This window comes from Cajanus cajan, chromosome 2 (assembly GCF_000230855.2).
Source record: "Cajanus cajan strain Asha chromosome 2, NIPB_CcT2T_4, whole genome shotgun sequence".
In the NCBI taxonomy this organism is placed as follows: Eukaryota; Viridiplantae; Streptophyta; class Magnoliopsida; order Fabales; family Fabaceae; genus Cajanus; species Cajanus cajan.
The window spans coordinates 34,928,081-34,941,073 of record NC_138518.1 but is presented as its reverse complement, the minus strand read 5'-3'; the positions used below and the strand labels follow the sequence as shown (position 1 = coordinate 34,941,073).

General features: G+C 35.2%; 1 long non-coding RNA gene across 1 annotated transcript; it reads right to left on the bottom strand.

Moving 5' to 3' along the window:
* Nucleotides 1–420: 420 nt before the first annotated feature.
* Nucleotides 421–4,269, bottom strand: LOC145954235 (uncharacterized). The gene is made up of 5 exons (XR_014431409.1): nt 3,143–4,269; nt 2,997–3,065; nt 2,356–2,468; nt 1,919–2,031; nt 421–1,014 (listed from the first exon to the last, which is right to left on the bottom strand). It is a non-coding gene; the product is annotated as an uncharacterized LOC145954235 (long non-coding RNA).
* Between the last annotated feature and the right edge of the window lie 8,724 nt (nt 4,270–12,993).

The window sequence follows — 12,993 nt, the reverse complement described above, 5'->3', positions numbered from 1 at the left end:
AAATCAACAATTTCTCTTTGATTATCAACACAACTACACAAGCACCAGCAACACAACTCGAAAACAAGATCCAATCAGAAAATAAAATGTAACAAAAAACTGCATAACAATAATAAAAAATGAAAACTAGCACCAAAATATCTAATAGCAACTCAGATTCAAAACAGTCAAACAATTCAAATCAAATAAAACAAAAAAAATAAAATCCACTTCATCAATCCACTTCAACAATCAACACAATTACACAAGCACCAGTGATGTTGTGTATTTTACTCGTATTTTAGCACTTTAATTCACAAGAATTCATAGCATAATCATGCATATCTTTCATGTTTTTAATAAATTTTTATATCATTTTCCTATTTTATGCTTTTCTTGGTATGTGTTGTGTTTTCTCTTAGCAGGATCAAGATTTAAGAATTAAAGAGGAAATGCTGAGCTACAGGGAAAATCACGGCCGTGATTCTAAATCACGCCCGTGATTCACCAGAGAAAATCACGGCCGTGATTCCCAATCACACCCGTGAACGCCACTGACCCTTCATAGATGTGCTCCAGAGAAGATCACGGTCGTGATTCTCAGTCACGGCCGTGATTCACTTCGCGTCCCAGCTTTTTAAGTTTTATGTTTTATTTTTATTTTATCTTTGTAATTTTTATCTTGGTAGTTTTACCTTTTTACCCTTTTTACCCTTTTATAGCTCGATATCAGTTTAAAGTTACATTTAATAGAAAAATACACATTTTGATTTATGCCACTGTACAAAAGATTGTGTTTGATACAAGAGGTACATATAACACATACATAGAGTATGTGTGCATAAACTTCTCCAATAGCGTTTTTAAGAGAAAAAAATCAAAACAAAAATCAAACACATTTCTTCAATCATTCATCACAACCAAAACAAAACATAAATTCTGCTAAATTAAGTTAAATACTCCAACTCACGGGTAAAAGCAGGAAGATCAGATCTCTTCAACACCCTCAGCCTCTTCACTGTCGACACAAACATGCTGCTAAGAAAACACGTTAATATGGTAAGTGAGATTATGAACGAACAAACTTTGGATGACACATACTAGTTGCCTACAATTATGAAACAACACTAAAATTACAACTAATGTTTTAACATGTGGTAAAATTTACCCATGTTATGAGGTAAAAGTCAGCTGTACAAGTTAGAAACAAAGTTTTAACTTTAGATTCCTTCCTGTGTTACATGCTAATAGGAGTACTAAATTTCCATCTAGATCAACACCAGCCTCAATTCAATATTAAAATCAATCTCCCATGCTATCATTATTTGATTATATAAATTCCAAGTTACTATAATTTGATCATTTTATTTATTTCAGGAGTCAATTATTAAAGAACCAATTTGGTCGATCATCTATTACAGTTTATTTATAACATACAGTTTCGAAACTTATTTTATAATAACTATTAATTTTATGCACCATTTTAACTACCACCATTACAATTTTAACTACTGAAGTGATTCCAGTTTTGATTGTTATAGATGACATAAAAGAGGAATATACGAATGCCAAAATAATTGTACTGTACTATTTAGCATTATTCATAAGTTGAGGAAATATAGACTAAAAGTGAAGTGGAGTTGGATTTCTATTCACTTGTTTATCAGTAGCATTCAATATGCTTTTATATACCCACCACTCTAATTGTTTGGGTGCTAAGTTTTAAAAATCCTTTGAAATGTTTCTGACTAGTTGACTATCATTCCCAAAGTTCTCACTATAGACTACAAAGGCAATTAAATTATTACCGACATATTGTTTCCAATAACTAAATTATAAACACAAAATTAAAACAATAAAACAGGAAAGCCGAATTGACTCGCTGGCATGGAAAAAAATATTGAATTGAATAAACAAGAGTATATTCCCCACTTCCTACCAATAAACCCGTATTGACTTTCTTTTCCTCTTCCTTGTTTTGATTTCCACCAGCACAGGAATCTCTTTGACCAGAATAGCAGCTAGAACAGCCAATGTGAGATAAATTCAACTCTGCATCAAGCTCCATTGTCACAAAAGAATGAAAAAATATGAAAGCTAATTATTATAAAAGATCAGTATTTTACTTTAAAAAAATTTGTTAGCTGAAAAAAGATTGACTATTAGTATAAGCTAGTGACTATTCAATTGCGGTAATCAAGATTGAGATTTAGGCTTAGTTTAGATTAGCATCTAGCTTGAGAGCCTTTTGATTGAGATAGGTATTTGATTCCTTAACTTGCAAAAAATCCCTTGTAACTTTATAGGTGTTTGTGAAAAAATTAAATGAGAAAGTTTGTGAAAAAGTCGATATTACATAAGGTAATTTTGACTTACATATGAGGATCCTTGCAGCACTTGATTTTGTCTTCGTAGTTCAAATAAGTCCTTGCAGCACTTGCTAGTAAATTCTTATGTTGTAAATATATCAAATCAGGAACCTGATAAACCTGAAACAGAGGCTATCGTCAACATTGTAAAAAAATATCACAAGCCAATGCAATTATGGTCTTGTGGTTGTTGAATTTACTTCTCCATGTGTGATTAAAAGAAAATTTCTAGCCACACTCTATTTACTTCTCCATGTATAGAACAATCATATTTTCTAAAAAAAATCAATTTTTCATGTGTCTACTCAAACACATATAAATCCATTCACTCAAACCCATTCTTTAACCAAAGTCAACTTTGCAAAATCAGGCTCATATAGAATAAAGTTTGCAAACCCAAATCCAAGCACAAACTACGTTATTTAAAAATCAATTTATTTGGATAATACAACAATCACATTGTTAGACATTTTGAATCACTACAAATAGAATATAAAATAAATAAATTAGATGCTTTAAACGACATACTGGACACAGAATGAAGCATCGCAAAAACAAAACAGAGGGCTATATCAACTTTGCAAAATCAGGCTCATACAGAATGATGAAACAGAGGAAACAGAGGAAACCCTAAAATGAAACAAATACCTTCACAAGGGAGTCGCACAATAGGACGACTGCGTTTCCGAAAACCTCCTCCGGGAGTTCCTCCACACCCTAAAACATTAGCACCCACGCATTTGTACAAGATGAGAGAGGCAAAAACAACCAAAACACAAAATGAAGATACGCACCTAAAATGACTTCCCTGTGTTGCCCTTCGTCGAATACGACTTCAATGTTTCCTTCGAGGGTTGTTGAAGATAAACAAGCGTTTTAGGTTTCACTGAGTTGAGAGGGTTTGGGTCTTACGGTGTGCGAGAGAGAGCGTTCTAGAGTGAGCAAGAGGTAGGGTTCGAGAGTGCATTTGAGAGTGTTTCAGAGGGTCAGCAACTATACTCATTTTAATTTTATAATTTTTATTTTAAAAAGTATTAATTAAGTTTTTATTTATTCAAATTTATTGAATTTGATTTATTTTAAAATTAAATTTACTCTTATTTTTTAAAAATAATTGAAGTTAAAAGGAAAGAAATTTGATTAAATTAATATATTTTAAAAAATTAAAGACTCAATTGAGTATTTTCAAAATAAATTTAATATTTAAATAAGAAAATTAATTATTGAATCTTTTAAAAATAAGAGAACCAAATTTAACTTAAAAAATATTAAATAAATTATATAAATTATTATATAATATAAGAAATATTTATAATTAATATAAATAGAAATATAAATTATTAATTGTTATATTAGTTTTTATTTGTTAAAAAAATTCAATCTTTAATTTGTTTCTTACGTTTAATAACATTATTTTTATTTTAGAAGGTATCAATTAAGTTTTATTTATTAAAATATGTTAAATAAGTTATTTTTTAATTAAGTAAACATTGATTAAATTAATCTTATTTTTAAAAATTAAAGATTCAATTCAACTTTCTCAAAAATATATAGTAATATAACATTATAAGATCTTATCATATAAAAACTTATTATATAAGATCTTAAACAAGTATTATTTCTTAAAACATATCATTATTCATTGATCTTATTACATAAAAAATTATTATATAATATCTTAAATAAGTTATTTCTTTAAATATATCCTTATTTATCGGATGTTTAATAGTAATATAATTTGTTCAAATCTTTATTAATATGATTCGCTGAATATCTAATTAAAACTTACATCGTATAAAATCCAAATTAAAGAAAAAGGTAACAAACACATGTACCATGACAACTAATAAACTAAAAAACCATAAACAGAAAATGAAACACAAAAGGAAAGCAAATTATATATATATATATATATATATATATATATATATATATATTAAAGAAGATGGATCTTTTTACTCTAAGAGTTACATAGACTTACTCCGTTCAATAACTCATTTTCTCTATGAAATTTCAATTATCTAACCGTTCAATTTAAAGTTCTTAATGCATAGATCAAATATGTAAATTGTTAGAAAATTTAAAAATCATTTGATACTTCGTTTCATTAATTTTAATCAATGTATAAAATGATTCTATGATTATCCGTCAATTTGAATTAATGAAATGAAGTATCAAATGATTTTTAAATTTTTTACAAATTTGTAAATTTGATCTATGCATTAAAATTTTTAAATTGAACAGTTTGATCGTTAATAATAATTAAAATTTATTTATTTATTTAGGTTATCACATACCATTATACATTTCATGTCTTTAAATCTTTTAATAAAAAGTTAAATTAATAACTAAAAATTATTTATTTATTTCTTAAGAATTGAGGGTATATAATTATCCATTATTTTGGAGACAAAAATTAGTTACAAGATGACGTATATATATTTCCCTTTATCTATTACTATATACATATAATCAAACAACTATATGTTTAACTATTTTTCTTCCATTCATTTTCTCAGTCTCTCTGTCTCTGTCTCTCTATATATATATATAGACAAACAGGTTATACTAACAGTAATACCGGGTGTAACTTTTATTAAGTATTACACACCACTCGATAATTAATTATTATATTATGAATAATAATAATATATATATTTAATTAATCTTTAAAAATAATTGAAGTTAAAAGGAAAAGAAATTTGATTAAATTAATATATTTTAAAAAATTAAAGACTCAATTGAGTATTTTCAAAATAAATTTAATATTTAAATAAGAAAATTAATTATTGAATCTTTTAAAAATAAGATAATCAAATTTAACTTAAAAAATATTAAATAAATTATATGAATTATTATATAATATAAGAAATATTTATAATTAATATAAATAGAAATATAAATTATTAATTGTTATATTAATTTTTATTTGTTAAAAAAATTTAATCTTTAATTTGTTTCTTACGTTTAATAAAGTAAAACTGAATTCATCTTTTCTTTATGTTTTCCATTAAATATGGTACACAAAAGTTAAAGCTATTCATTATTCTAAATTATATTTTAATTAAAAATAATTTTTTAGTAAATAAAAATTATTATAATAAATAATTAAACTAAAAAAATAAATTTTATAATAATTAATTTTTTTAATGATGTTAAATTAAATATTTTAATTATTTTATAAAAAAAATGTTTTACCTACGGAATATTATCTACGGAATTTTTTCCGTAGATAATATTCCGTAGAAAATTAAATATTATCTACGGAAAATATTCCGTAGATAATATTCCGTAGATAATTAAATTTTATCTACGGAAAAATTTCCGTAGATAATATTCCGTAGATAATATCAATTTTTCTTGTAGTGTAGGCAAAAGTTAGGGCAAAATAAAAAGCCCGCCAGTACAAGGGTACTAGGCAAAACAAAGGCGAATTTATCCTCGCTAGGATACGTCCTAGGCAAAAATTAGGGGCAAAAGAATAAGACACAAAAACAAAGCAAGCAACGATCACTCGAATCGAAAACCGAAAGGCGGTTCAAGTGATTATCTTCTAGAAGCAAGCGTCTTGCAGTATCTACACTCCTGACTCAGGCATCTCACCCAAAGCAATTAGGGGAACGTAAGAGCAATAATTACAGATATAATTGTTAAGCCCAATGTATATAGCCTACCCTGGCCAGCCATTCTTCAGAAATTCCTTTTGTATATCTTTCTGTAAAAACATCTGTGAATATCAATAAAATATCTATTCATTTCTCTTCTCTTGACCATGTGATTATGCCTCTAAATTGGTGTTTCTTAAAAATTGTACGAAATTCCTTTAATAATCGGTCAATAAAGAAAATTGGAAAATTGAAGGGGTTCCTATAAAATCCTTAATCTCCTGCATAAGAGGCTCATAGAAATCTTCCCTCACGTCGACGACAGAAATTCCTCCAAGAAGAGGAGGATAGGGAGATCCATTCATTTTTCTAAAAACATTAACAAAATGATTAAACTTGCATTTTGTTCATCACACACACATTAGTTGCACATTCAAAGACCTTATCATGAGGCAGTCGCATAAAATAGAAAAAATAGAAAAAATTTCTTGTGTATGACAGCAGCCAACAGGAAAAGCCGAAATCAACAAAAAAGGCAAAAATTCAGAAAAATCCAAACAATCGTACAGAATAACTGAGCCTGGAGAGGCTTGCCGAAATAATACTCCCCAGAGACATCTCAGCTTGCACTCTTGGGCCGAATTCCCAGTGAAAGCTATCAGAGCAAGATCAGCAAGATTTCCCAATGGAAGCATGATCATCCAAACAAAATATCCGAGTCAAAGGACTCAGACTTCCTCAGTGGAAGATAGCTTTCCAACTCGAGCGACAAGTGAAGCAAAGCCTAAAGAGGCTTTCTAAATAATACTCTGGGATACACAAGATCCTCAATCCCCATTCGCCTACTCAAAGGCACTCCTCCAAAAAAGGAAAATCCAAAAAGATCGATACCCATTCCCCAAGCGGAATTCGGTATTCAACCAAAAAACCGAACGTCAAGATAATCCGCCTAACAGAAGAGGCCAATCAAGATCAATACGACAGAATCCCCTAGCGGATAACAGCCTACGCAGAGGCAACAAAACCAAAAATCAAAAAGTCACCCGAATAAGGATAACCGGGATACTCCACCACCGTCGAAAGGACGTCAGCCAACCATAAGGCACCGCTCACATCAGAAAGAGCATCTTTGTGTCTACATCCCCAAGAAATCAGAATTTCCCCAGTGGGCACCAACTACACAATGGAAAGTTGGGACACAAGAACCTATGAGTAACTGCACATCCCCTAGACGGATCCCTGCGTTATCCAGCCTTCAGCGGCACCAAAATCAAAAACAACCGTCGAAGCAGCATCGTGGACTATGGAGACAAGATCATCACAAATCCCTGGAGAGGGCAAACTCACGCTACCAAAGTGACCAGAAGCACGGAGGTATGCATCCCTGGAGAGGGCAAACTCACGCTGCCAACGTCGTCAAAAACACGGAGGCATGCAGACCCTGGAGAGGGCAAACTCACGCTACCAAGGTTGTCAGAAACACTGAGGTATGCACGAGCCTGGAGAGGCGACGACTAATACTCAGCTACCGACGTCGTCAGAAACACGGAGGTATGCAGCTGCCAACGTCGTCAGAAACACGGAGGCATGCAGACCCTGGAGAGGGCAAACTCACGCTACCAAGGTTGTCAGAAACACCGAGGTATGCACGAGCCTGGAGAGGCGACGACTAATACTCAGCTACCCCGTCATCAGAAACACGGAGGTATGCAGCTACCGAGGTTGTCAGAAACACCGAGGTATGCACGAGCCTGGAGAGGCGACGACTAATACTCAGCTACCCCGTCGTCAGAAACACGGAGGTATGCAGCTACCGAGGTTGTCAGAAACACCGAGGTATTCACGAGCCTGGAGAGGCGACGAATAATACTCAGCTACCCCGTTGTCAGAAACACGGAGGTATGCAGCTACTGAGGTTGTCAGAAACACCGAGGTATGCACGAGCCTGGAGAGGCGACGACCAATACTCAGCTACCGACGTCGTCAGAAACACGGAGGTATGCAGCTGCCAACGTCGTCAGAAACACGGAGGCATGCAGACCCTGGAGAGGGCAAACTCACGCTACCGAGGTTGTTAGAAACACCGAGGTATGCACGAGCCTGGAGAGGCGACGACTAATACTCAACCTGGAGAGGCCACTCAACAATTTTCCCACCGGAAGACACTACAAGTCGGAAGGATGGCTTACTCCCCGGACAATTGGGTCAACTCCTTTACTTGTCAACCGGTACACCAAAAATTCGTTCGACTAAGTAAAGGGGGGGCAGCTGTAGACCCCTAAAATTGTCCGGGTCGGAAATAAAGCTCAAAGACTCTCAAAGACCGAAGGAAACTCAGCCGGAAGGACTCCTGGAAGACCCTAGGATGATTCTTTGTAGGTCTAGAAGTCTTAGAGTAGCTTAGAATAAGGGTGTGTGAGGATTGGAGCCCAATACGCCCTCCTAGAGGTTCAGTACGGCCGTACTGAGCTATTTGAACTACAATACGGCCATACTGAAACCAATACGGCCGTATTGAAGTTTTTGAACTTCAATACGACCGTATTGAATTCAATACGGCCGTACTGTAGTTCAAAAACCCAGTACGGGCCGTATTGACCTCCCAGGCCGTATTGCGCCTCAATCCTATAAATAGGACGTCATTTGCACGTCATTCCACACTTTTTTCACACTTCTGGACCCTCGTGCTGAGTATTCTTGGGTTTTTGAGCTATTCTCTGCCCTAGAAGTCTCTCCGAGAGCCAATCCGACGAAGTTCTTGAGTCATGAGCCATTAGCTTGAGACTCGAACAAGTCGAAGGGAAATCTCTTTGATTTCCATAGTAAAAATTATCTTTAGGGAAAGGAGCGAGCGGACGTGTAGTGGGAAGGAGCGCCAAAAAGCCTCCTAAACTTCGTTTTGAATATATAAAAGCCCGCTTCGAAGGTTTCTTTCCAAATCCTTTCTTTTACCGCTTTTATTTATTGCTTTTTGATTGTTGCATTGCATGTTTAGAGTTTTCATCATGTAAATATTTTACTCATAATCGTTTCTAATAAATAGGGGTAATTTAGTAACTTTACACTATTATTTATGAAATAATCCGTCATAGGGAACCCGAAAGGGGCGTTGTGGGGTGTTAACACCTTCCTCGCACGTAACCGACTCCCTTACCCGACTCTGGTTGTAATGGCCAAAGTTGATTTGTGAAAATCAATTGCCTTATATCTTTTTCCAATGTTTTGAGTAAAACATTGGTGGCGACTCCAAGAACCCCTTCTTTTTGCGAAAACCACTAATCCATGGAGGGTCCCTCTTGGATTAACATGGATTGGTGAGAGCCATTTAAACAAAATTGTTAGCTCGATGAGGTCTCAGTTTGAGAATAAGTCGTTCTAACAATCCATCATCTTTCAAAACTTAAAAAGAGTCCAACCATCGTCGCGAATGCCAAGGTCCGTTTCGGAGGGTGGCGACATTCCTAAGGTGTAGCCAAACCCAGTCACCTTCCTTGAAGATAACTTCTTTCCTACCCTTATTATTATATTTTTGGTATTTTTCTGTTTGGGATTGAATATGATCTCTAACCCTCTCATGTAATTTTTTGACAAACTCAGCCCTAGATGTGCCTTCTTTATGAATAAATGAAACAACATATGCTAGGGGTAATAAATCCAATGGAGTAAGAGGATTAAAGCCATAAACAATCTCAAAAGGAGACATGTTAGTTGTTTTGTGAACCACTCTATTATAGGCAAACTCCACATGAGGGAGATAGTCATCCCATGACTTTTTATTGCCTTTGAGAATTGCCCTCAACATAGTCCCTAGAGACCTATTTACTACCTCAGTTTGCCCATCAGTTTGGGGATGACATGTGGTAGAAAATAGAAGTTTAGTTCCTAGTCTTGCCCAAAGGGTTTTCCAAAAATGGCTAAGGAACTTAACATCTCTATCGGAGACTATAGTTTTGGGTAATCCATGTAGTCTCACAATTTCTTGAAAGAATAACTTAGCAATGTGACTTGTATCATCCACCTTGTGGCATGGAATAAAGTGTGCCATTTTGGTAAAACGGTCCACAACCACAAAGATGGAATCCTTTCCTCTTTGGGTTCTAGACAATCCAAGGATAAAATATATGGAAATGTCTACCCAAGGAGAAGAGGATATGGGCAAGGGGGTGTATAGTAGGGATGGCAACTATACTCGTACCCGCGGGTAATACCCGAACCCGTCCCAATTTTGACGGGGAATACCCGGTTTGACCGGGTACGGGTACGGTATGTACTTACCCGCCCATACCCGTACCCGTACCCGTCCCCGTTCTCATTTTTAATTTAATACCCACTTTCAATTTAATTATATTAAAAAATATTAATATTTTTTTATGTGTGATTATTTATTATAGTATGCGATAGATAAATAATTTAATTATAATTATAATATAATAAAAAAATAATTTAAAAATATCATTTTTTTAAAAAAAATAAAAAATAAAAAAATTAACGGGTACGGGTACGGGTACGGGTATACCCGATACCCGACGGGGACGGGGATGGGGATGAAAATCCCATACCCGACGGTTACGGGGTGTAGACCCCTAAAATTGTCCGGGTCGGAAATAAGACTCGAAGACTCTCAAAGATCGAAGGGAAGTCAGCCAGAAGGACTCCTAGAAGACCATAGGATGACTATCTGTAGGTTTAGAGGTCTTAGAGTAGCTAAAAATAAGAAAGTGAGAGGAGTGGAGCTCAATACGGCCTCTTTGGAGCTCAGTACGGCCCGTATTGCATTTTTGAACTGCAATACGGCCGTACTGAAACCAATACGGCCGTATTGATGTTTTTGAAACTCAATACGGCCGTATTGAATTCAATACGGCCGTATTGAAGTTCAAAACTTCAATACGGGCCGTATTGACACCAGGGGCCGTACTGCGCCTCACCCCTATAAATAAGACGTCATTCTACACTTTTTGACACTTCTTGGACTCTCTCCTTGAGTATTCTGGGGTTTTTGAGCAGTGTTCTACCCTAGGAATCTCTCCGAGAGCCGATCCGACGAAGTTCTTGAGTTCTGAGCATTTAGCTTGAGAATTCGAACTAGTCGAAGGGAAATCTTTTTGATTTCCATAGTAAAGATTAATTTTTAGGGAAGGAGCGAGCGAGCGTGTAGTGGGAGGGAGCGCCAAAAAGCCTCCTAACATCTGTTTAGATATATAAAAGCACGCTTCAAGAGGTTTTCCTTAAAATCCCTTCTTTTATTGCTTTCTGATTGTCGCATATTTAATTTTGTCATCATGTAGATATTTAATCGTTTATAATAAATAGGGGTAATTTAGTAATTTTACACTGTTATTTATGAAATAATCCGTCATAGGGAACCCGAAAGGGGCGTTGTGGGGTGCTAACACCTTCCCCGCACGTAACCGACTCCCTTACCCAACTCTGGTTGTAATGGCCAAGGTTGATTTATAAAATCAATTGCCTTAAATCTTTTTCCAATGTTTTGAGTAAAACATTGGTGGCGACTCCAAGAACCCTACCTTTTGCGAAAACCACTAATCCATGGAGGGTCTCGCTTGAGATTAACATGGATTGGTGAATCATTTAATAAAATTGTTAGCTCGACAAGGTCTCAGTTTGAGAATAAGTCGTTCTAGCAATCCACCATTTTCAAAACTTAAAAAGAGTCCGACCATCGTCGCGAATGCCAAGGTCCGTTTCGGCGGGTGGCGACAGATGGCGACTCCACTGGGGAAGCCTCGAGAGTCAATCCCATTTAGTGATGGATTATTTCCAAAATAATAGTTTAAAATTACTTTATTACCCCTCACTTGTATGATAACATGCTTTATCTATTTGGCTTTAAATAACTATTGTATGTTTAAATTCTCGCAATTGTTTGAAATAAAAACTGCACACAAACCTTTGCACACAACAGTTCCCTCTATACCCGGGGGCATGAGTGGAAAGCCATAGGGAGTGGATGTTAGTACGGCCGGTTGTCGAATGGGTCTATAGGTGCCCGTAGACCGTTGTCGGAAAACATCACTCAAGGTGATAACCATGAACTCAAGTCCGACAGTGCGTTGGAACTTTCCATCGACTTACGACGAGAGGAATTGGGTCCCTATAATGGGGGCACCTTGGGGGCCTTAGACCAGTGAGAACAGTTAGAACCTCCTTGAATATGCACTTTTCTGCAGGATACCCCTACCTCGGGATTCGCTCGTGACTGTTCGTGGATGAGTGAATTGTTTGTGCATTGTTTATGTGACATTGTTTGAGCATACATTGCATTCTTTAAACATACAACATTCCCTTTTAAAATAAAAATAAATAGGAATAAGAATCTTCCATTACATGGTGTTAACATCTACCTTCATCACATTCATATAGGTAGTTTCCCTTTTCACCCAAAAATACAAAAAATAATAAATACAAAATACCCAAAGAAAAAAAAAATAAAGAAAAATGATATTTATCCAAAACCAAGCAATATCATGCATCATCTTAGGGACATCCTAAAAACATGATAATGCTTAGTTGAATAAACACAATGCATGCATATTCAACGTCATCATCTCATATCATGCATTCTTATCAAAGATCATGGAGGGATCTAGGTTTACATTTCATACATCCCTCCTAGTAATTCATTAATAATAGTAATAAAAAGAAAGGATTAAGCGATGCGTATGTTCAAAGAATGGATCGCACGCCATTTGTTATTAAGTGTAACCCAACAACCGCGCCAAGCGAACGCACATCAACTCCGTTGTTGGTAATCAAGACGAATAAAGGGGAAGGTCCGACACCGTTAAGGATCACTGCTCCAAGACCTTTCCCCTACGAATCGAATAAGGCTGTGCCATGGATATACGACATCCATTCTTCTGCCGACAGCGATATCTCTAACATCGCTGGACTTGGGGGCATGACTAGGAGTGGCAGGATCTACACTCCCGAAGATCTTCATGACAAAGCTCCCAAGAATAAAGGAAAAGAAAAGGAGAAAATCGAGGAAAATAAAGAATCCAAGGAGGAGACTGACG